The following is a 25,553-nucleotide window of genomic DNA, read 5'->3' as shown; positions in this document are numbered from 1 at the left end:
AATTAGAACAACCTTTAGTGAAATAATTCAATGCTATTTTTTCCCAGCCTCCTTGGAGTGAATTGTGGTTGCATGCTAATGGAACACTTACCTTATTGTAAAAGCTGGGAGATGCACAAGGAGACAGGAGACTACAGGAAAGGGAAAGGACAATTTCATGGCTCAGAGAACTGAACACTGTCCTGGGTAACTGAATTCTATCCATGCTTGTGTCACGGATCACCTGTATGATACCAGACAGGTCACATAAACTGAACTTTTCACAGGTGGTGACTATGTGTATATGCTTCATTTTCAAAGATTCTATATTTGCGACACTCAGAAGTGAGGAGTGACCATAGTTGTAGGCAAATCCTAACCCTGAAGCATGGGAACACTGGAGTTATCAGAAAAGAGGTCACAGGAACTTCTTCTAAACCAAGGGTCGTCCCTGGAAATTGTTGAATCAGTTTTATTAAGTTGTCTCCATGTAAACTGAATGTGTGTCACCTTGACAGTCATCTTGAAAAATGTTTGAAAACAATTAAAATTTTGTACAGTCACAAGCAACCCACTACAGAGTCTTCCAGAGGAAAACACTGGTAAATAATATATGGTACTCTATCCCTCTTTGGACTACGTGTAGATAGATAGGGGAGCCAGTGGGAGAGACGACAAAGTAAGGAAGACAGGGAAATTTCTGTCTTTCCAGTTTTAAAAAGTGTATCATTAATACAGCAAAGGCTAAACAACAAGGTTTTAAAGAGCGTAACAAACTGCTCACACAAGTGTCTCCATGCTAACCATTCATTTGAAACAGAGGTTGCTTAAGTACAGTTTCCGCTAATACAGATCCTAAAAAACATTTAGATGCATTGCCTGCATCTAAAGGCAATGTTAAGCTTTGCATCTGCTTCACATGCTGCCCCATCCTACTGTTATATCTAAGTCTACTGACTCTTCAATTCTAAAAAGTCCTTTCTGAAATTTACCCCACCCCATAACTTCGAGAGGAGTTGTGCAAGCCAATCAGCACATACTCAGCTCTAAGGTTATGACTTAATCCATTGCTGTCAGCCTTTCTGAGTCTTGGGTGTGATGCTGACCTCAGCAAGATCACGGTACCTCGTTATTGCCTGACGTACTTGTTGATATTATTCTTACTCCTCCTCCACCTCTCTAAAAAATTCTAGGCCTTAGTACAGTCTTCGCTGACATCAGCAGCTACTTTCAGTTGCATTGGTAAGGCGATACAGCTGAGGAAGCTCACCTGAGACTGTAATGGAGATCAGTGTTCACAGAGTCATGATTCCTCTATAATCATGTAATGATCCACTGTTCCATGTAGACATCATGTGGAGCTCTCAAGTTTTGATGACAGCTTGCAAGACTCCTAAATTTTGCTTTGTTTCACTTTCATTTTAGAGAATAACTTGATAGACTCCTAATTATTCTAGAGTGCTTGGACACTGATCAAATGCAATGCCAGTCAATGATTTTCTGTCTATTTATTGCAGTACAACGGAAACACAGACTCCTTGGCAATACTAAACTTGTCAAAACCAAATCTGAAACTCCTGTTTAGTTTTTCTATTTGACTCTCTACAAACCAGCCTACCTCCCTTTATGTCTCTGAGAACAAGATCACTGTTCATATGTCATGCCCTTACTTTTGTGCTTCCCCTGAAAATAAGCAATTTATTTCTGAAAAACTGGAAGAGAGGATACTGAGAGAAAGACTGTCTCTAGCTAGCCACTGGCTTCCCCATCTAGAGTAAGTTTAAACAAACAAACTAAAATCACATCCAGTTAAAGAAGTAACTTTAAAGTGTTCTCCTAAAATACAATCCAGCTGATTTTTATTACTATATCCTAGAAAGCTACTGGTTTAACCAGGTCAACATTTTGCACTTGCACTTGGGAGTGTGACTGGATCGGGGAAGTAATTCTATATTTGAATAATGACAAGGCAGAAGCCACACGGTACGTGATGTGACGGTGGTCCATGCAGGATGAAATTCAGAAAGTGCAAGGGCCATTTCACCCTGTTCATACCATGTAGAACAGGATGTGTGAATTCCAACAGATCTAATTTCAAGTTAACTCCATATTTATACTCCTGGTGCTCATCTGTTGCACCAAGAAAAGATCATCTGAAAAATGTGATCCCTGTTAATAGTAGCTAAAAGGCTCATTCAGCTCATCAAGTAAAGCAAGCAAAATTCTTACTGGCAGGAACAACAGCTGTATGCTTGACCTTTACCCATTCTCTCTTTTCTTGCTTCACATTCAGGACCGGGCTCAATGCATTCTTAGGAGGCACGTATTTGGAAAGAGAGGGCTATTTTTATTCACCGTGTGGTTTCTCAGCATAGTGGGTCTTTAGGAATATTTCCTTTCACGTCAATCCCTTTAAGCATTTTACAGAGCATAGTCTGTTCTGGGAAGTCAGTAAATTTGAATTCATGTTTTGAAGTTTATCATGACTCGGAATATAACGTGCAGAAGGCAGACAGCACAGTTGATGAATAAAGCAAATGCAGTCTATGTAGTCCTGCTGAAGCTATTACCAGAATATTTTACATTTTCCATGGACCCAAATTAAACCTTTTATACAAGCAAAGTAATCCAAAACCATCTGGCACTAGAATTTGGGATTTCATAATGCTTTAATGCAAACCATGTGAGCAGGATGTCCAAAATGTCTGTGTCAGTGGGTTGAATTAATACATGTAAAAAAGATGAACTTTGCAATAGTTTTTTTTGGTTTTCATTATGTCCAGTCAATGAATACCTTATACCACTGCTGTTCAGCAAGGATAACTTCTGCACTGTTACCTTTCCTTGCCTGACACTTGTCACTTCACTGTTCCTGAATGCAGAGGAATAACCAAGATCAGAGAGGAGAAGCCCAAACTATGAAGCCAGATGTACAACTCCAGCATAAAGCTAAATAGCCACATGATTTTTTTCTGTCTTGTTACTGAATGACAGTAAGAATTTGTTGCTATGGTTCATCAAAGACCTCTTTGGCCTTCAGTGTGGAAGAGACGCTTCAGCCTTTACCTAGCTGTTCTCTTGAAGTGCTTTCCCACCCTACATTTCAATTTAATAAGCAGTGGGAGTAACTGTGACAAAGGGAACTGGGGATCACTTTGAATTCAGTGTCCTTCTCTCCTTCTCTCTTGGCTGAATCCTACAATGAGTCACCACTGGGTGACCAAATACTGGTTCTGCATAATGGAAGCCCAGTGTTTTCAGAAGCCTGAGAAGATTGCAGCCAAACTGACTCCTTACATATTCAACAAGCATAAACTCTCTCCTGACCATGCCTCTCCAAAACATGCTATGAAAAGTTTTGCCGAGACACACTTTATCTTCCGTCCTGGCCCAAGCTCTGCAGCAGTACTGCTCAGCCACAGCTGTACCTGCCACGGACCCCACTGATCCTTACGTCTGGACTGACCTCCCAGCTTGACCTTGGATCTGTCTCGGAACTACGGAGCTGCCCAGCAATTACCGGACCATACTCTCAGGAGACCTGATTCCGGCCCTGACTTGTGGACTGACCTGTTGGCCCTGCCTCATCACTGTGAATTTGTGGGATGATCTGGACTCATGGTTGAACCGAGCTACTATCTTTGGGTCTCGCCTGCTCACCCTGGTTGGTTGCCATGGGGCTGGACCTTGGCTGTGTTACTGCACTGGGCTTCTGGCCCCCTGCCCCTTCGGCAGCAGCTGGCGCTTGCTGCTCCCTGGCAATGGGCATAGTCTCGTTAGACTGAAGGTGTTCACAGATCCCCCAAAGTTCAGAAAATCCAAAATTTGGTGACAACGTAGCTGAAAATAGACTTGGAAGAAATCCTGAGTAATAATGATTTCAGAACTTTGATTATTACAGCAACCCTGCTGCAAAACAGAAACACTTTATCCTGTGTTGATTATTTTGCATTAACCCATGCAATGCCCAGTTTGATTGTGGCAGTGAATTCTGTTGACTGCTGGAAGATGGCTCTGCACTACTCCTGACCTGTGCAGCACACTGTTCAGCCTGATCTGGTGATGTTTCTAAAGAGCATCAGTGACCTTGAAAGTCTTTAATACTGGCCAATTCTGGTTGGTCAGTATTTTGAGAACCAAGCAACTGAAGAAAATCCAGGCTATTCTTCACTGAGCGTTCGCTTCTAATTTACGTCAGATTTTACCAGCATAGGAAATAAACTACAGCTAACTGCTGACTTATGAGCATAGCTCATAATGTAGCCCCTCCCATTAATGCCTGTGTTGTCCCATGGTTGCTCATGGGTGTGGGATGTCTCCTGTTTGGCACAGGAGCTCCCAGCTGCCCCAGGTGCCCTCCTAGTCACACAGCTTCTGCCTCTGCCACGAGCTGCCTCGCTGCTGTAAGGCAAGGTAGATGAGTTGCTAGTGTGTACCACCAGCATATCAAAGTGGGGAATTTTAGAGGATAGTCCCATCCTCTCCTTGAGAACCTCTTCCTGTGCCACCACCTTTGTCTTTTCCCCACATACCTTTTTGTGGATGACCTGAGATGCTAACCCCAAACTCAGGGGCACAGGAGGACTTTCTCCCCATGGCACAAGTGTTACGTGGTGCTTTTCCTTTTCCCTTGCCCTTCCCGTGTCCTGAACCTCCCTGCCTCTAGATAAACTTTATTACATTCCTCAGTCCTGGTGCTCTCACAGAAGAGGTGGATCCTAACAAGATAGGATTGTTGCATCTTTAATGAGAAGAAACAGAGATGCCAGCTTTCAGCTTGCACTTCAAAATGTGCACAGTATGCAATAGGCAAGTGCTGTGCCTGAATGTAAGAGACAGCTTTACCCTGGTGGGGTGGAGCAAGAGAATAGAGGACTCATCTGGCACCAAGCCTTTTTAGGCAAAATTTCAAACGAGAAAACCTTGTAATAGTGTCAGTAAAGTAATCACAACAATTACATTAATCTGGGAATGCAGGACTGAGATCCTTACAGCAACTTCAAGCCTCCCCTAAGCATGTTGAAAATCACCTGATGGTTGCCCAGTTACATCAGGTAATCAATCAGGCAAAGACCAAATAAAGGCAGGAATCTATTTACATAATTTAGCTGTACTTCTACTGAAGCCTTGGGCAGCTATTTCTTATTGGTGAGAAGCACAGCTTACCCCACCCAGCAGTCACTCTGATTTGTATTTTCATCTTCAGTGTCTGAATGGGCAGAGCAGGTTAGGAAGGCCAGTATCTCCTCTGCATCCAGCTTTTCAGCCACTTGTGTGCTACCACAGGACGCAAAGGGATACTCAGTTTAGAAATGTAGTTTCTGGACCATCTCTCAAATCTGCAAGCCTTATTCCTCTGCTCTGTCCTCTGGAGCTTCTCTCCTTGTCCCTACCTCGAACAAGCCACCCCCAATTCCTGGTTATCCATCCTTGCCAACTTTCCTTTTCTAGTACCCTCCCAGAGCACAAGCTATGCTAGTATTAGTAGTATACTAATAGTAATATACTATATTAGGATGCTATACTAGTAGTATAGTACTTTTCTACTAGTAGAGTATTTTTAACAGAAAGGCTTACTGCTAATTTAGGAGTTACTTTATTCCAAAATAATTATAAATTCTGTTTTTCAAATTAACAACTTCAAGTATTTTGTTATTCTCTTTCTATAAAGCTGTGTTTATATATATTTGAATACCAAAATAACTGCCAGTTTACTGTCCCTGTTGCCAGGTCATGGCTAAGGAAAGCCTAATCCATTTTAGGGCTTTAATGTGCGTTCCCCAACACTGTGAATCTTCACATCAGCCACAAGAGGGAGGACATGACATGCAGTACACTGAAGATTCCAGTTTACCAAGGAAGCTTCCAGTTTACAGGAAAGTTACACTAGTTTACGTTAAGATTCTATTTTAAATCAGTTTAGTCAAAATCGGTGCAAGAAGTTGGCTGACATTTGTAGTCAAGTATAAGAATAGCTTATTTTGGGTTGCCATAAACAGATTCCAAACTGACATAAACTAAACTAAGAGTCTTTACAGAAGTGTTTATACCAGTTTAACTGTATTGTTTGAAACCTCCATGGAAGATTAACCAGTGGGACTTTTGTGTTTGGATAAACACTAAGCCTGAAATACACTAATTTGGCTTAGAATAGGAATGAAAAAGTCTGGTTTATTTTCAAAAGTAAACTGTGTACTATATTCATCATCAGCTTCACAGGAAGTCCCTCTTTAAGAAGAGACTACTCATCTGTATTTGATTGTTTCTATTTGAATATTTTGCATTAATTTTTTCTGTCGATTCAGCTTCATACGAACAGTCTCTTAACACTGGGGCATTCTGTGAATGCAGTGACACAACTGAAGACAAGGGAGAAAAGGTGTTCTAGCACTTGGCCATTTGAGAACTTTGTATTTAAAGCACAATTTGTAGCAGACTTCCTGGTAGCTCGCTAGAAAAAATTTACTCAGCATTTGTTTTAAAGGTGGTGCTGAGGCGTTGCTGGTTTGTTTGTTTGTTTGCTAGGATAAAGGGGGAAATCAATATTCGGAGCGATTCAGTTTTGAAAGGTCTGGATCTGTAGAATATCTTCTGAATATTTTTTCCATCACTTGCTTCTCTCAGTTAAGATTGCCTTGTTCCTCCCTTTCATACACTTCCTCCTAGGCTTTGTAATCTACATTGCCCCAAGGAAATGCAGCTGTCATGATGGTTCACAGATCAAAATTCAGCCTTTAATGTAGCTAAGGCTTGATCCATTAACTACTTTGAAGATTATGACCAAAGCCTTAAACTGGCATCTGAAATATGAAACTTCAGCATGAGTTAATGAGGCCCAGGAAAGCTGCACAGGAGGCAGCTATTGTATCCAATACGATGTGACTACAAAGAGAGACAAAAGCAACTAGCACTGCAGCAGAAGTAAGTAGCAGGGCAAAGTAAAGCCTGAGACAGTCTGAAGCAAGATTAAAGATGAGTAATTTTAAAGGTAAGAAGGGAAGTTTTGGCTACAATGTTAAACAGACATAGAAGATAGTCTGAAGACAAGACTGAAGTGACCTTGCTCAGATTCACAAGTCATCAGGCAGCAGCATTCATCATGTTTAGGAGTTACTCTGAGCAATGCAAAACACAGAGAGAGGTTGCCCTGGAAGCGAAAGGATGGATAGTGGTATTCCCAGGATGCAAAGGAGCCACTCGACAGTGGGAGACTCTAGTGATGTAAGTGGCAATGGTCTAATTCCTACACCATGGGTCATGTCAGCTGACAGTCAATGGAGGAAAATAATCTAGACTGAGAAGGGATGTAGCAGTGACAACCACGTGTTCATGTCTGTAAGTTTCTTTTGAGTAAAAACCCCCAAACTTCAGTACTTGAAATTACTGTTAAAAAAAAGTTGTACCTACATGTTTACCAGCACAGCACTAGAGTGCCAAAGGTGGACCTACAGTTTTACTGGGTCTGAGCTGAAGGAGAAAATGAGCAAGAAGGAGTCATCCACAGTATCAATTAAGCAGGATACATTTCAACATCAGCATAAAGAGAGATGCTAAGATTAAGGATTGACCAGAAATAGCCCAATAAGTTTCCACTGAATCAACATTTTCTGATGGAAAACTGTCCTGGCTGGAAAAGTTTCAGCAAGCTTAAATTGTTACATTGAAAGTACTAGTTATCACTTCTCCATTCTATAAATACCAAGTGCTCATGATTGCTGGCTTTTCAAGTTTATTATAATTCTATATGATTATGCTGTGTGACTCATTGGAACAGACCAAATGACAGAAAATGTAAATTGACAAAACTTAAGAGATTTAGGTATTAGAATTATCCCATTCAGCATATGCTTCATGGAGGCTCCCATTACAAAAATACATTAAAATTTTGTTTTCAAATACTTACCACTACTTGTGCAATTCAAAGTAAAGTTACAACAACTTGGTTGTACTCTGCATATTCACTATCTTCTGTTTTACACATCACCAGCTGAATGAATGTATTTCCATCTGAATATTAAAGAGGACAGCCTAAAAAGCAAAAAAATGAATTAGTCAAATTTTATGTTTTCAACTGGGTGATATTCATGAACAAACAAATCTTTTATCAGCTGACACAGTGAAAATGGTGATAGCCTTGTTCATACAACTGGTCCTAGGTTATCCTTCAGGCTTCCCCACCGAGTCAGGCAGGATTCAAAAAACAATGAATTTGAGATGGCAAGTCATCACCCAATTGATAATGAGCAATTTTTTTTGTGATAGGAGGAGGACTGGACCTGAAGTCCAAGGAATTTCTTTCTAGTTCTATGCCCTAATTTGAACAACACTATTGACTAACTCAGTAACTCGGTTATTGTGAATGAAATAATCCCAGCAGAGTTAGTTCACAGCAGGTTGCTAGTGCCAGCACAATTACATCATATACAGGCACACTGTAACCTTCTGTTGAGGGGACAGCTCACAAATGACTTCCAAGAAGTGGAGCTCTAATTTAGAATTAGATGGTAACTGCTTACTGGTAGTACTTTTGTTTTGACCAGGTATTTATTTTGTCTAGTTGTTTGGCAGCCAGCTGCTCTGTCAGGCTTGACTCCCTGCAGATGAGAAGCAAAATATTAAATGCAGCTCAATTTTTCATAGTGACTTTTTTTTTTTTTACTTCTTTACACTGGTTGAGGTGTAGGTATAACAGTATAAATCTTTGTGCTCATTTCCCAGGCTTCATCTCACAGTTCGTTACAAATATACATACTTTGGGTCGTGGACTCTACAGCTCAGTAAGCACAACTATGACAATGTCTTTGAACAGCATCTACGTCCCTCAAAACAGCTCAGCCAGTTGTACCATAGCAATGGCTCATGCATGATGCAGTCCCAGAGGCTCCAAAAAACATCTTCAAATATAGAGTCCTCTATCTACGTTTGCAGCTGTGCTCACTAATGAATTGCAGTGCTTCTCATCTGCACAAGCCCAGATACACTTTGTGGTTTATGGATTGCAAGCACTTGGCTGCAGAAGCTTCCACATGTTCTTCATATCCTTGTAGTTGGAATTTTTTAGTCTAGAGCCATGACATGCCAGCTCCAGCACTCCCGTACTACCAGTGAACACAGCACTGAGACTCTAGTATTAGTTTGCTTTTTTCAAAATGTTCTGACTTAAGCGTTAATGAACCTTTGTGATATGGGATTTGAATAAAGAAATCTGAAAGAGTGGCTTCAGATAGTCAACCACTTAACCCCTTTCCTCCACCCAACACATCCACATTATTAACTTTACATATAGCCATCAGAAGAGATACTTGTTACTGCTTGCCTGCTAGCTGCAGAAGAGGTTTTCAGGTGCCCCCATGCTCCTATACCATGGTAGGTATTTGTTTCTAGCTACCTGCAGATATTTTGCAGGAGAATTTGCTGCAGGGCAGCAGGGAAATTATTGTTAACTCTTTCCAGGCCAGTCTGTAATCTAAAAGTGAGCCAGAAATCTTGGATTAATACAAGAATGTTTAGGAGCTCCTGACAACCAAAATCACATTGTTGGCCTTTAGCACCAAACAAGGCTCTTGGCATTCTGAATGTTCAATGTAAGAATACATGGGAAGTTGGCACTTGCTTTGAGTCATGAGGAGAGAGGGCAAGATTTGCCCTCACTGGTCCTCTTGTTGAGCTCAAATCTGAAACTATGCCACTGGAAAAAATTTAAGTCCATGCAGAATGCATGTTTTAAGTCAGGCAATGAATACAATCTCCAAAATTATACAGCATATGCTCAGGACAGCCTGTAGTTCCCATTTATTTGATCATCAGCCTCTGCTACATCCCAGATCTGATGTGCTGGGACTAGGTTCATCAGATCACACCGTTACTATAGCAGACTGCCTTAAGGGATCAAAGTCCGGCCAAACTCCTATGAGTCTGGACGTGCAATGCTGCTTCCCCCATACAAGCTGTGGACACTTTAACTAATATTTTCAAATTGCTACTGATGTGCATAGGAAAGGAAATATGGCAACAATGAGAACAGGATGCAAGATCCCTTGTTCTGATTTTGACAGAAATTAAAGCCTTGTTCAGACTTCCCAAGGGAGAAAAACTTAAGAGTCTGTCACCAGGGAGTCAGAGTAACATCTATAAAAATAATCGTGGAAGAAATTTGAGTGTACTGAGTGGTACTGACATATCAGTACAGCATCTTATATCTTTTGTTGGACAAGAAAATAGGAACATTTGCATTTTAGCTTTATTATAGCTTTGCAATTAGTAGAAGGCAATCTATTATTAACTGTACAGCCTCATTAAAGTAATCTTTGCTTACACAGATGTATGTTTCTCTGTCTCAGCAATCACTCTCTAAAAAAATCTCAAGTTTATCCACACTGGATCCTTGTGACTGGAAGGTCTTGTTCAGTTACTATTTCTGATTTCTAATCCTTATTCTGAGTATTAAAAATACCCATTCACTCCTAAGCACTTTACTATAGATAGGCTTCAAACCTTTATTAAACAACAAAGAATAATACAAAGCTGTTACCCCCAGTCTATGTAAATGCAAGTAGGCCAGTGTCCCCAAATGCCTAATTTATCTGTTAAAGACATTTGATTGTTTTGTTACAGCTAACAGGCAAAATAAGAATGAAACTGAAAAGAGTGTGGGTAGCTATCCATATTCCTGTCATTGAGTATATGCCCCACAATCTATTTCAGAGACGATCCTTCTGTTTTCTTGGGATACCCCATGAGTCATGTCTGGCTGTGCAGCGTTCTCATGCCCCATACGCTGTATTTGTACGCTCACGTCATTCATCCTGTTTCATTAGGGAAAGTATGTTCAACAGAACTGCCATCCTATGCCCAGAGTCACTGGGCACTGACTATTGCCCAGCAGTGGGAGTTTTGCAAGGGGGTAACTGGAGGTAAGCATGATGGGCTCAGCAGGCTTGTTCTGTTGGTGTTCTGGCCTCGCCACAAGCAATCATCTCCTCCACGATCTTCCTTGCAAAGCTTTGGAAAAGCAGTGTTTTCAATGTTTTTCATTGTACTGCTTTGTCACAGGGATGCATACCTAGAATGATTCTTTGACTTAAAGCTCAAGAAGCTGGATATTTGGGGCTCTGAGTTTGGCCATAGGTCAGGCTTCACAGTCAGGGAACTGGAAGCTCTTTCAAGACCACATATAAAGTCCTTAGCCAAAAATATTTCCACTGAAATTCTAAGGCTAAACTAGTACAGCTTTACAAGTCAGTTTAATTTTATCTAATTCTGTGCAGCACTGTTCTACACTTGGTGACTGTTTATGACGTTCTATATAACCGTTAAGAATAAGGGGGACAGCAGACTTGATTTGGAGAATGGAGACTAAAATTTCAGGGCATCTGTTGTTTCAGGGAGTCTGCTACTGATTTTTCTGGCTCTCTGTACATTCAGACAGCATGAGTGAAGGACATAAATCCCATTAAACCAGCCAATCAATTAAAAAATGGACTAATACCAAGACACCAGTTTCACATGGGACTGTAAAACTGAGCCACACAGAACCTCTCTGAACCTCATTTCTGCTGAGTACAGTACTGTGTACTGTGCTGCTCCACATTCTTGGCAGGAAGACGGGAATGGCTGTGATGGTAGCACAGACACTTCGACACATTGTGCCAGACTGCTTCCAGCTGGTGGAGATGCTGCCTTTATGCACCATACCAGGAAGAGAATCCAAGTTCCTTGACCAGCTGATGCAGACCAGCTCAAGTCTGTACTTCATAGCTCTGGGCCCTGTGTGGTTGTCCCGAGATTACTGTGATCATTGTTTCATTTTTTTCCTCAGCTGGAAATGCACAAAATAATAGTTGGCTGTGTTGCAGCCTACCACAGTTGTGTCTTTATAGAATGACACCAAAGGTGTAGATCTCCTGCCTTGAGTCATTTTGAAGACATAAGAACTACTAGAGTAGTATTAGAACAAACTTGGTACAGTTCATGTCCATCTCTCAAGGTTGAAAATTTCCCCTGGATTCCTTTCAATCCTAGAAGGAAACCCAGAAGTAAATTAACCTGATTGGGGCCCTAGGATGAAAGAGCAGTTGAGCCACATTGAATTTGTACATTCACATCACTGAATCTTCAGTGGAGTTTAATGATGTAGGAATGATGATCTGCATATTTGTATCTCAAACTGTTCCCTTGAAGCTTTTCAGCATCTCCCTCTACATAGGAACCCCGTGTTCTAGGAAAGAGTTCAAAGGCAACTAACACAATGCAGAGGCTAGAAACTTCCTCAGTTTCAGACCTTGGCTGCCTATGTCCTAGGACACTTAGCCAGCTACAGAACTTCCACTGGCAAGGGGAGCAAAGGGGCTCAAAAGCTGTTAATAAATGAAAACAATTAGAATACCTAACTCTTGATTTTGGGAAGAACTGCACAGAAGAAACAGCTCCAATAAATACAGTATTTTATGCTTTATCTGTAAGTTGAAGCTTTATACGCAACCTTAGCAAACTCAGGCAGTAGCCTTTAAAAACACAGTGTTGCTAGTCAGTTTAACACCCTTGCTTCTATTGTTTCTAGCTTTAATAAATACATTCCTCCTGGGTCAAAGCTCTCCATGCTTAGTTCTAGATCAAAGGCCAGCTTTCATGTTTGAAAGACCAAGTGAAATGAGTTTTCAGCTGCAAATTATTCAAAAGTGGGAGTAGGAAGGAAAGAGACTTTAATGTGATAAAAAATGTTGCCCTCTGGTTACTAAAAATTTCTAATCAACTTCAGCCATCTTTTCAAAAGTCTGTTTGGACTGAGGAGAATCAGCTCGCAGTGACTCTCGATTCGCCCTGACTGGTTAAGGTTGCTTTGGGAGACATTCTCTTCAGAGATTCTCATAGCTTTATTGGGGTCAGTGCAGATGTGCCACAAAGAACTGGGGATCAGATTTCACACAGTCAGCACTCCTGCACTAAGCTTATCTGCACAAAAGAGAATCAGGATATATAAACCAAATAGCTCCTTCCTCAAGATGGTGCAAAAGCTCTCCCATCTGAGTATCTCTACAGTTGTGTGAAGAAGAAGGTATGGGAGAAATATGAATGCCCCTTAAACCAAACAGACTGAGCATGCAAAAAATTGGTGAATTACTAAAGGTCATGTTGCTCTCATTCTAACTTGGCTCTGGCTATGCATTCCCTTTGTAAGGTAAACCTCATCTGTTACTGTTATTTGCTCTTTGCATATACTATAAAGCATACAAGATATGAAACATGGAAGATTCAGAGGTGCAGGAACACTTAGAGTTAAAGAGTTTTCTGATTTAATACTGAAGTTAAAATTTCACTTCTGGTTTGGTAGTTGCCCTCAGAACTTCGCAGTGCCTCTTTCACCAATGAATTACCCTGTGTCTCTTCTGGGTACTTGGCTGAAGACACAGAACTCCTACAAATTGTAAGAGATGCTGGGCCTGAGTCAGCAGCATGCCTTTGGCCTTGTTAGACAGACTGACTGAAGAGCAGAAAAATGTGTAAAGCAGCATGTTTTACCATATACGCAAGAGCTCAGTTACCTTTATATAAAAAGCCTTAGGGGTTGGTGTCATCCAGAATTTAGACCCAGCCTGAAACAGCCAAAACCGTTTAGGCAATATAACGAGTCATGGACAATGACTTTGAAAAAGACTTCATGTAACCACATACGAAGGGCAGACTCAATCTTCAGTGCTCCAGGTACCTGTGCCTTTAAAGGAGCTGACATTCACTTAACCTCCCTGGTATGCAGTGTCAGATAACCACTGCTCTGCTGAACAATAGATAGAAAGCTGACAGACTTTCAGAGGAGCAAGCTAGGTTTACATTAGGCATTTTCCATAAGGTCTTTTGAAAAGGTATACCCAGATCTGAGAAAGAGAGCGAGCAATAATAACTGCACTTAGTCATGTGTACAGTAAACAGACTTGAGAGCAGGTGACAGGCTCAGCTAAAGTGCATTTCTAATCTTAAAAGTGACATTGTGGAGGGCCGCTTCAATCTGTCTGTCTTTTGTTCATTTTATAAACAAGTTTTTCCTTGAACTGCCAAGTCTGCCTGTTCCCCAGAGAGGCTAAAGTCAAGCAGGGTTCCTCCTGACTCATGCTTCATAGACAGCAATTGAAGATGTGTAAGTGAAACTCATTTAACCCTACCCGTGACAGAAACTATTAGCTCAGCGGTACTTTCCTTACTAGAAAGTAACTAGCATGGCTGAACACACGTGCAGCTCTTTCCTAGGTACCCTTCATCTAGCTGAAGAACTTCAGGAATGGTTTGACGTAACTTAACTGAAATCCTGCGGAGAGATTCAAAGCGTCACAATTAGACCAGAAGATGTGTTTTACAGTTATAGTCACTGTTAGAAATATCAAGCTGTCACTAGCATGAAATAATCTAAACATTAAAAATTATCAGAGGCTTTTGATATCACAAGTTGTTTTTCTGCTCTGTTCTTCTTCGAGCTTAAAGAAAGCTCACTCTAGTTAGTATTTCTTCCATTATTTTCCAGGATTTCCTACTTTTTGTGTGGTAAATAGCAAGGAATGACCAAAAAAAATTCAAGCAGTTGCTCATCTGAACTGGCAAGCTGCAAAAGGTTCCTTTTCTCTTACGTATACTACTCTTGCAGTGGCTGTACAACTTACCCTCCCCACAATTTTTCCTCACTGAAAGGCTTCGCTTCCCACCTTCTGGTGTCTGTAAGGAAAGTACTGGGCAAGACACAGAATCTCATTAAAGTCAGGCTAAAAAAAATAAAGGGTCTGTGGCTTTGTATCAAATTCTCTGGCTATGAATCTGCGCAAGAAGCACTGTGCTGAGATGCCAGTGGTGGCCCTGATTGTCTCGTTATGCAAATGAGGGTCTGTCTGTGGTTGTATAGTTAGACTATATTATTCCAAAAAGTAAAGGTCTTGTTGTTATTAAGTAGTTAAATGATTAGATCTGAAATTTAACTGCTATTTTAATTTGGACTAGAGTTTCCATAATCTCACTGTCTTTCCAGAGAGGGAAACTGGGTTGATTAACAGAACTCATATCTACTGAGTTTCACTTACTAATACCTTTGCACAGTTTTGTTTGGTTTGCAAATAATGTAGGACATAAATACATGTTCAGTTATATATATATATATATATAAAGAATCAAAAAGCTGTTTTCATTAACTTGATTTTTATTGTTGTTTCTGCTTCTTCCTAAAAGTAGGACACTGAATCCAAACTCCTTCACAAAGCAAACTTACTCAAGAAGCTTTTTTAGCCCTCTATACAAATTAGAGGGAGCCCCATCAGGAGTCAGTCTCCACTAGGAGAGAAACTCAAGCACTTGCTCCCAGCTGATAACAGGAGAACATGGAGCCCAGGGACTCCTCCCACCCTACCACATAAAACAAGGCACTGAAAATCAAGGATCCAGTTTCAACCACAAAGCAGTCGTTATCAGCAACAAGGAGCGTCTTTGTTCTCATCCTGGCTCTTGACCTGTATCATGAAGCTAAATATGCTTTATGGCTGCTTTTCCTATGTATGTCTGTTGCATGGGATAAGCAAGAACGAACAGCCGTGAAGGCCTAAAGACCTTGTTCCAACAATTTCAGTTGAAATCCTGGCCTGACGTAAGTACATATGCCACTCTTTATGCAACATTGTCTTTAATGAAACTTCTGCTTACCTAAAAGGACCTATAATGGTAATATTTTACATCTACCATACATACGCAGCAAGTACACATTTTTTAGAATTCTAATTATCTATATATCTTTACCGCTGCTCCATGCAGTTTGGATGGCATGTTGACCATGTTGATAGTATAACACCCAACACTATATTATGTGATTGTTATTAATGGCATCATGGAGAATTCGCCCATAGTTACCTGATGGTGGAGGTCTGAGACTAAACCTCAGAATTCCCTCCCACAAGTCCTTATCATAACTCCCCGCCTGTAACTGTTGACTCAGAGGACTCTGGCGACTTCTTCCTAGTTTTGCCTCTGCTGAGATGCTGAACTGCTATTAGGGAAGTTTATGAAGCCCAGCAATTTAGTTCTTTCTGCTGCACTCATGAATGAACTCATGACACCCTAGCTCACCCAGAAGTATCAGAATCACCAGAATTATTCTGGTCATCAGTTTTAAGAGGTAAACAAAGGGAAAGAGTTTTTTCTCCAAAATGATATTACTTCTGCATTGTCTTAGGCTATCATTTTTAGACTCAGCCCTGTCCTGGACATACGAAAAATCCTGTTTGCTATTTAGTAATATGGCGTGACCGTTCTCTTCTAAAGAAAGAGAGAGGCTGGTGATACTTCTAAATGATGTAATAGTCATATGGGAGTTCACTCCCCTGCTCAGATTTCATTCCTGGTTTTCAGTGTCTCCATCTATAAAGCAATATATATATTACATGGAGATTTCAAGGGTATTGAGAGCCTGTGTAAGAAAGGCAAACGAAATGTTAACTATTACATCATCTTAGAATATCAAAGTGGCCAGGTACTGTAATTTCTCTAAGAAATCCAGGTTTTTGTTAATGTTATTTTGCTTTTAATTTTGTTGAGTATTAACCCACAAGAATGAGGGCATAAGGCATACTTTAGTCAATAAGGAGAATTCAGTTAAGACTATCAGGAGATAAAAGTGATGTAAAAAGAGACCAGATAGGGTAGCTTACTTTGAATTTAGATAATTTCCCTGCACATGAACAATTAGGTCAAAGGAAGTACAAAGCATACGTCATAAATGAACGTTCAATCTATTGATAAGTTCAGATTATGATACATAAGAAATAAGAGGTATACTTATTCCCCTATATGAAGGAAATAATAGTCATTAAAGTAGATATTTAAGCTTTTTGGCTGATGGCATAAACAACAGGCACAGTCAGCTATGATTTGGAACTGCATTTAAAAAATGTGTCAATGAAAACCATCTATTGGCAAAACAGCACTCTAGCTCAGAGATCTGAATCTGGTTAACATTTGACAGACGCATAATCTTTCACTCCCAGTGAAACAAGAGAGAGGAGATCACATCCTTCTCAGTCTAAAGCAAAATCCTCACGTTGAAGGAATTAATGTAAAATGGTTTTGCTCTGCTTATCCTGGCACACTGTACTCAAAAGAGAGAGACAAGTTCTTCCAGAAAGTAACTCAAAAAATGAGAGTCCACTTCTTTCCATAGAGACCCCAAATTTAGATACTGCAAGTTAGATAGACTGCGTGGATACTCTCATCCCTTCTCAAAAACATAAATAAGGTTGCTCTCTTTAAAATTACAGGACTGAATAAAAACCTTCGGGTTTGAACTTAAATTATCTATGCCTTCCACAATTATCTCCATATCATTGGTTTTAAATTCTGCCTTCTCCACAATACAGATTCCTAGACTAACAGTTTCTACCTTGTCCAAAAAAAAAAGAAAGAATAAGTCAATGAAGGCAAGAGCAACGTGCCTGCAAGAAACATGTCAGGGTAGGTAGGAAGCAATCTTTCTCTAGAGATTAGTTGAAAAGAAACTGTTTATTAGTGGCACCTACACAGCACACAGATTAGGGTTCAAATAAAATACACTTGCATTTGAGAATAAAACAGAAGAATTTATGTTTACTCTAATGCATAGGACTCACTATCTCCTTTACAAATATTTACATGCTAAGAGCTTAAGGCTTCTTGTGTGTCCTGCTCTCATGGACTCCCTCCTCTATATTTCTTAGTGACAGAAATACAAAAGTTGATGAATCATGACCAGTAGTGGCAACTCAGTCCTTACTGTTAAGTCACCTAAGTAGCACCTCATTTTCTTTTTGTAACTGCCTTAGGCTACCATGTACGCTTCCTAGAATAGCTGGCTGCATTTCCTGCCCAGCACAAACATTTCTGCACCATCCATCATAGAAAAAGCACCGCCACATGCATTCAAAGCTGTATACAAACACAGACCACACTTAAAATCACTTTTAGCAAGGTAACTTATTAAACAGGATATAATATATACCCCCAAATTATACTTGGGTCTCAACATTGTAAGGGCTTGTACTGCGGCCATCCATGCTTTCTCATGGAGGATTCTTCCCAAGCAGGGAAGAGCCCCGCTGACAGAGCCCAGTGTGGTGTCACACATTTTTTGTCCTGGTGGTCACACCTGCTTTTCAATGCCAATTACATCTTGGGTTGTGCTAACCTCAAGAGGCTCCTTCGTGGTGGACAGTCCATAGCTGCTTCCAGTTCTCCAGAGACCAGCCCACTCTCAGCATTCACTGGACTTTCTGCCTTGAGCACCTTCTGCAAGCCCCGTGGACCAAGCAGAGAGCTTTCTAAGACAGTCTTAATATTTCTGAGCTCTCTGACAACTGCTGTGTCAGCTCACGCTGTCTGACATCATCTGTGTACATCCTGAATGTTAGAAAACAGAAAAAAATAAATAGCAGATCAGAAACTGTGTTAACAAATCAACATTACTGTTTTACCGATTTTAAAAAACCCCAAACTAAACGGGCAAATTGCCAATAGGCAAATTGCAAGAATCTTTGACTCATCATTAAGCCATGATCTGACGCGCTTTCAAGTAGGTGTATCAGGCTGCTAGCCAGCAGCAGGAAGAGAAAGCTAAGGCTTTGGGTCATTTCAGGAAAAATCTTGATGAGAACAACTCTATGGAAAAGTTGCATCAATATGGGAGACTAGCAAGTTTTCCACTTTAGCTATGTTTGACATGATGAGACACTGGAGCATCGCAGTGGCAACAGCAGTTCCTAAACTGTGATATTCAGTGCTGGGGGTAAATAATACCAGTTTTCTTGTGTTTCCTTTTAAGGGTTTGCTAATCAGGACAGTGAGAACGAAGGGTTAATCATAAGGATCAAGGAGAACTAAGAGGAACTGTGATACAAAGAGTAACTGAAAAATTAGAGGATGAGAATACAGCAGGAGATTACATAGGGCACGTTTTTACAACTTCTTGCCAGATCATGCCACAGCAGACCAGAGAAGGCAGAACTCTTCCTGCGTGTATGTAAAGTGGCATCACTTACAGCTGGCAGAACTACTTCAGACTGGCTGTCCAAGTTTCGAATTAGTTGAGCAAATACAAATACCAAATACCATCTATGCCAAGGAAACATGCTCATGTTACATAATGTGTCCAAACCAGTTTTAAATATGCCAGGAATAAAAAAAAAAGATAGAACTTTATGCAGTGGAGAAAACTCACAGACAATGTTAGTTGCTCTGTTCAAGATCTCTGTTTTACAGTTCTTTTACTCTGCATTTGTTACTTACGAAGAGACCAAGAAGCTGCCTTGCAGGAAATTAATTTTCAAGCAATTTCAGTGTTACACACAATCTATATATTCAATGTATTGGCAGACCAGTGTTCTTGTTCTCTCCAAGTAGAGTTTTGCTGTTGCAGTGTCCTTTGTTCCATGGTAAGACCAATGCTTTCTCTGTTTTTCTTGATTGCGCTCTTTCTTGGCAACAAACAATTAAGCCTGCCAAAACTTAGATAAGTAACAAGGTGAAGTGCGAGGGCAGGAGTTGAGCATTTACCACCTAGCTAAATGAACTTTATTCCCTGGAGGCTGCAGGAGGAAGAGTGGTTTAGTGAGCTGCATATGGGACGGGCAGTCTGAACACTGTATTCTAATCTGGGCCCTGCTGCTGACTCATCATGTCACCTTTGGGAAATAACTGCCTCGATACACTTGTTTTTTCTTCCGTGAAGCAGTCACACTCCGTTGTAGACACTGTTACCATAGTTACAGATCCTAGAATAGTTAGGATGAACAATTTCTCAATCAGATAAACTGGCAACTCTTCATTTTGTTCTCTGCTACAGGAAGAAAGGGCCAGAAGTGATAGAAAATTAAAAAGTAAGTTCAGGCGAGGTAATACAGCTCCTTAGTATCAGAGACCAGATTTATTCCAGCTGCATACCATGAAAGACTAAGGTAAAAACCTGACACCTACTCACCAAAGGCTGGGTGGAAGATGGTGGCCCATATTAATCCTAAACAGAACTGGTAGTTGCAGTTACGTTTATATCAAACGAGCCACCATAACTTGGAAAATCTGACCTGTGAGATTATTGTCAGCAGCGACCTGCTGCCAAGCAGGCTATTCTTATTTATTCCACTAAAGTCAACCTTGCTGACACAAGCCTTTTTCAAAGGCAATCTGCTTTGTGCATGCCTGTCCTGTTACTAGGTTACTAGAGAATGAAATATCTCTGTTTTTTTGTAAATCCCTGTTCTTTCTTTTAAAAGTCTGGTCACACAAATCTGTTGTAGAACAGACCTATTTGCATCTTTGATTTCTATTTACTTACTCCTAACCCTTCCCAGTTATTCTTTACATTTTGATGAACTCTTCTTGCCTCGTTTCCCAAGCCCTACCGTAAGATAAATAGAGGATTCAGACTATTTGGTTTTGACCAGTGCCAAGGTTTGCACTCTCGGCAGCATGCTGATCATGGCTGCAATTCCTGGCTTGCAGGGACTTGGGATCCAGTTACATTTGCTGGCGTCAAGCAGACTCTACAGACCACTGTGAAATACTGAATCTAAAAATAAAAGGGTGAAAAAGTACAAAACTAAGGAGAGTGGGATTTTAAAATTCCAGAAAAACTGTAGAAAAGTTTGGAAGAGGCACATAAGCAGTCTCAGGGGAAAACACTAACATATTGGGGGAGTTTAAATTAAGCCTATGGGTTTGCCTTTTTTAGCTCTGTCACCCATGTGACACTCAAGAGTTCAGCCTGTGGGTCCAGGTATTTCTGCTAACACAAAGAATGCATTAGAGCCTTTTGGAAAGGCAAATCACACTGACTGTCTTGCTTCTTGCCTTTGCTTTCCCTAAGAACTGTTAACCCCAGGTGCACTTGGCTTCTGTTTGCACACATCCTCCCAGCCGGGGTCCGGTCCCAGCCTTTAGACTTCTCCTTCGGATCCAAAACCACGACTGATGGTGCCAGCGGGCTAGCTGGGTGTGGGAAGAACTGTCAGGCTCTGGTGAGTGTCGGGGGGACGGGCTGGGGGGAAACACGATTTTCACAGCTTTTGCAGCGCTTTTAATTGTACAGTGACATATGGAAGATTAGTGAATCTGTGAATCCTAAAGGGTCAGGATTAAATACCTGCTGGACCTGTTCCACAAGGTTACATTAATTAGTCTGAGGTGAGATAGAAAAGCCCAACTGCTATTTCTAAGGGGCATTCTATGAACCTCATATAAAGAATTTGGTAGGATTTTCCTCATTTTCTGAGGAAAAATCTAATGATCTTTGAAATTGTCTTTTCCTATTTAAATATTAAACCAGCACAAGACTTAAGTTTTACCAGTACAAAGTTGCATTTTCAAGTGCAATATTTGTTGTGACTGTCCTTTCCTGACCAGCACGGTTCCATTTTAGGGTTTCAGACTGCCTGTTTTGAATTGTTTGTAAAAATTCTTTCTAGATTTAATCAAGGTCTATTTGCAGGAGACTTTATTTCTGCCTCCTTTTTGATGCTTTGAAATTAAAACCATGATGACTGTGAAACTGAGGTTTAAAAGTAGATGCATGTTTGCATAACAATGTATTATATATACACAATACTAGAGCTCCATGGCTACCTGTAATTGCAGTGATAGTGTATCTGCAGTGGTAGCTCCTTGGAAGTTTGCATGTAGGTCAGAAGTTTCCAAACGATGATTGAGATTATATGTATTATAGATTGCAATTTCCAAGTATGCCACAGTTTAGTCATGGGACTCATTAGCACTCGTGAGGGCTGTGAAGTTCTGCTCCTTCATACTAAACTGAAAGTTCAGCTCTGTGTACCTGAACCAGCCCTGCTTCATGTTGCTGAGCTATTGCAATGTCTCGTCTTACCTCTTACTTCAGTTTCTTAATGCATTGCTGCAACAGAGTCTATTGCAGTGGATGAAGCAATAGGACTTAATACCTTGCTTCCTTGGCTTTGTGTGTTATGCAATTTTTAGATGTGCTTTGGTTCTTGATCTTAAGTACAGTAGCTCTCACTATACATTCTAAAGAAACCTAGAAGGGATCTCCTGACAGTATTAAGTGGATGTTTAAAACTGCAAGGATATTTTCATTGGGGTTCCTTCTAATACTCTAAGACAAAACCTCTGTCGTCCCAACTGCATGACCTTGAAAGTACTTCACATGTAGCACTTTATGCAAGTTAATTGTTTTTTAATAGTATAGCTAAAATGAAATGTTGTAATAACATATAACAATTTAACAAATATTTTAATAATCCAAATATTTTAAAAACTGTACTGCTAATTTACATTTCTTCATTTCCCTCATTAAGTTTGTAGATGAAATTTGGACCTATATATTTTAATTTACAGCAGACAAAAAGCTAATGGAACCATCAGACAGGCATTTGAAGCTGTTTCACTGTGTCTCAGGCTGTGTGTGTTCTAAACAAAAAAACACATAAAAATAAATATGCAAAATGCCTGTTACTTATGTATATGAACATGGCAGATTCCTTTATAGTTTTGCAGCCCATCAGGTTTGCAACTTAATAGCTGATTAAGTGCACCTTACTGTAAGAGATTCTGAGAGTACAAAGGAACTAAACACATGGCTCTATTATCCTACGCAACTCACCAAGTCAGTGATTTAGTGTAACTCAAGGCAGAGTTTGTGTGAGGACTCACAGCTGTTATGAAATAGCCAGAAAGGTAAGGCAGGATCCAAACCCCGTTGAGGCAGGTACTGTACCCATATAGCAGAGGTTCACCTTCCTGCTCTTCAGCCCTGCTTGGCTCCTGTAATACCTCATCTAACCATTGTTTCAGCTATAGAACAAATCCTTTGAAGCCTCTATTTAATAAAGATGAGTGAATTTCTCGTTAGCAGAGAAAACTGTCAAACTCACCGCCCAAGGATTTGGGGTTCACATTTTTTTCCTAGATAGTCTGAGGTTTAATACATTTCAGCTATTTATTTGAAATTAATTTTAAGGAAATAACAGTCACTCATATCCTCTGATAGAAAAAAAATCCCAAGCTTTTTCATGACTGTCCACAGTTGGACAATATCTGGCAGCAGGTCAGAAGTCACAAGAAAAGCAATAATATCCTCCTTTATCAAAGCCTATGTCAGCCAGGACATTCAGCACACAGGAAGGTCTGGAGTTTCTGCTTGACCCTTAAATTCTTCAGCTGCTTCAGAATCATAACTTCTCTTAACTCCCTCAGTCTTGTATGTGTCCAGGTTTTCTCCCTCTGTGTATCCACATTCTTGTGAAATCCTTCCTCTCACCACTCAGTAAAATTAATTTATTACATGTGTTGTACAAAACCCTACCCTACCTTTTCTTATAACTGAAAGAGAGGTCAAGACAAAAGGTAGAGGACATGAAATACCAATTCCTCTTTTCCAAAATGGGGAACTGAGGCAGAGGCTAAGTTGCTCAAGGCCACACGGTTTCTACTAGTGGTGAGCGAACCTAAACAGACTCACTGAAGCTCACAGGAAGCTATGAGTAGCACAGAGGAAGAGACAAGCAGGCTTTTGTACCAGAAAGATCCAGTGTAACTGCAGGATAGAATGATGTCAAAATAAACTGATGTTTAGGAGCGGCAGAAAGATACAGTCCTGAAGAAAGGTCAAGATCAGCAAAAAAGAATTGCAGAAACTTGAAAGATGCTTAGCACAGTCCCAGATCTGTTTCAATGTAGTGAGGAAACTATGTGATAGGAATATCACTTATCTTCTTTCTTCATCTTATCTTCTGTCCGATGTACCCTCTAAGTAAAGAGTAAATGTGTTAGAAGTCTCATGCAAAGTCGGGGCATTGTGTTCTGCCTTTATCACATGTCTCTGAAAGCACAAACAGTGATCATGGGGTATGCTCTGGGGAACATGGAAAGTTTCTTGAGAGGTTTGACACAGGTGTTTTAAGTTTCAGGGCTTCAACATTTAAACTCTCTCTCCACCATAAGAAAGGATAACAGGCACAGCCTTGGCCCCTTGCAGCCCATGTAGAAGCCCATGCTGTTAATTGTTTCAGTTTGCTAGGGACCGTAAATGAACAAGTCATTCAGCCTGCAAATAAAACCAGTGGATGTCCAGCAAGGGGAACTTTATCAGTCTACAAGATGTCAACCTTAACCAAAGCAACTAACTCAGCAAATTTGAAGCACTGGCTTGAAAGGCTGGGCATGCTTCAGCTTCAAAGAAATAGCTGGAAAATGCTTAACAGAGTAAAGTTTACTATTTTTCCTTCTTGAGAAATTGATTGTTGCTATTTTATCCATATGAACGCACACACAGACAGTATCACCTTACGGCAGAGACCCAGCATGAAAATTTACAGGCCAAATAATCTGTTGGCAAACTAATAAGCAACAGAAATCAGGATTTTATGTTTGGAAATGTCAAGTGGGCATGGTTATACCACTTGGATGTATAGTGTATATTATGTGTCATCTTCTTGGACAGCTTTAAAATCTAGCTTACTGTCTTTATAGGCTTCATGTAACTCCATCTATTATTCTGTATTTTTCTTTTGGTTCTATGTAGCCATAAATGTTTCACAGAAGTCAGCTAAGTTTTTGTTAACAGAGTTGTCTAATATAACCCAGGTGTCTCCTCCACATGCATTTTCACTATTGTCAGCAGCAGGTGCTAGCCAAACTGGCACTGACAATTTAAATGTGTGCTATCAAAATTCTTTGTTTATGGGATGGTCATAGAAACATTAGTAATTCAAGATCTGCAGTGCTGAGCAATGTTTATTGACCTGTACACTAACCCTGCTACCTTTACCTGTTGCTGTATTTTAGGCCCACATAACCAGTATAGCAGAGCTCGGACTAGCCCTCCAAAGATCCAGGTCACAACTCACTTTTACTGGTTTCTGAAGTCATTAACTAAGGTAGCAACAGAGTTCATTTTGTAAGGTTGCCTTTATTTTTTGCCTTAGTTTAAAGAATGATTGCTGGAGTAAGTTGAATGTGTTGCATCTTGAGTATTATTGAGGCTGGAAAGTAGCCAGAACAACAAAGGAGCAAAACTTCTAGGCAGTTTTCCATATCTACAATAAAACTCAAGTCTCTAGCAAAGTTATCTAAGGAATTCAGGCTGAGAACAACAAATGAAAAAGGAATGACATAGATAGGGCCATGCTATAAGGAAAAAAAGTTGAGCATTTTATGATTTTGGACAAAGCTTCCTGCACAGTTATACCACTGCATTGCTTTTATTCCTCAGAAAAATCTGAGTCAACATACAGCCGCTTCAGCAGCTGCATTCAGATTCTCATTCTCTGGCAACCTGAGCAAATCAAAATGATCTTAGAGAGACAGATCAAAAGTTATTAACCACCCTTGCCTATTCATACATGAAATAAACTATGGTCCTCTAGCCAAGGACCAACATGTTGTGTATACTTCCACCCAGTATTTTAATTATTTGGTGCCTCAGCTATGGTACAATTTGTTGAGTATTGCACCATGCTTTTTAAGAACAAGAAGACCATGCTTATTGTGTTTTGAATGTTAGAGTACATTTCAAGAAAAAAAAAAGCTCTATGAGCAGCACAACTAAGGCAGCT

At 40.3% G+C, this 25,553-nt stretch overlaps 1 protein-coding gene and 1 long non-coding RNA gene across 5 annotated transcripts in view; one reads left to right on the top strand and one right to left on the bottom strand.

The window, feature by feature from the left end:
• The window catches only part of LOC142042790 (uncharacterized), a 67,330-nt gene that overhangs the window by 11,011 nt on the left and 30,766 nt on the right, over positions 1–25,553 (bottom strand). For all 4 annotated transcript variants that reach the window (XR_012653851.1, XR_012653854.1, XR_012653853.1 and 1 more), the window contains exons 3-4: positions 18,161–18,372; positions 7,883–8,007 (exon numbers count right to left, since the gene is read on the bottom strand). This is a non-coding gene — a long non-coding RNA (uncharacterized LOC142042790). The remainder of the gene's footprint in view (positions 1–7,882; positions 8,008–18,160; positions 18,373–25,553) is intronic.
• RAF1 (Raf-1 proto-oncogene, serine/threonine kinase) overlaps positions 20,861–25,553 on the top strand; it is an 80,106-nt gene continuing 75,413 nt past the window's right edge. The window contains exon 1 of the mRNA XM_075053091.1: positions 20,861–20,984. The gene's annotated coding sequence lies outside the window, so the exon portion shown is untranslated. The remainder of the gene's footprint in view (positions 20,985–25,553) is intronic.

This window comes from Buteo buteo, chromosome 21 (genome assembly GCF_964188355.1).
Source record: "Buteo buteo chromosome 21, bButBut1.hap1.1, whole genome shotgun sequence".
In the NCBI taxonomy this organism is placed as follows: domain Eukaryota; kingdom Metazoa; phylum Chordata; class Aves; order Accipitriformes; family Accipitridae; genus Buteo; species Buteo buteo.
The sequence above is the reverse complement of the archived record's forward strand: the minus strand, read 5'-3'. Positions and strand labels throughout refer to the sequence as shown.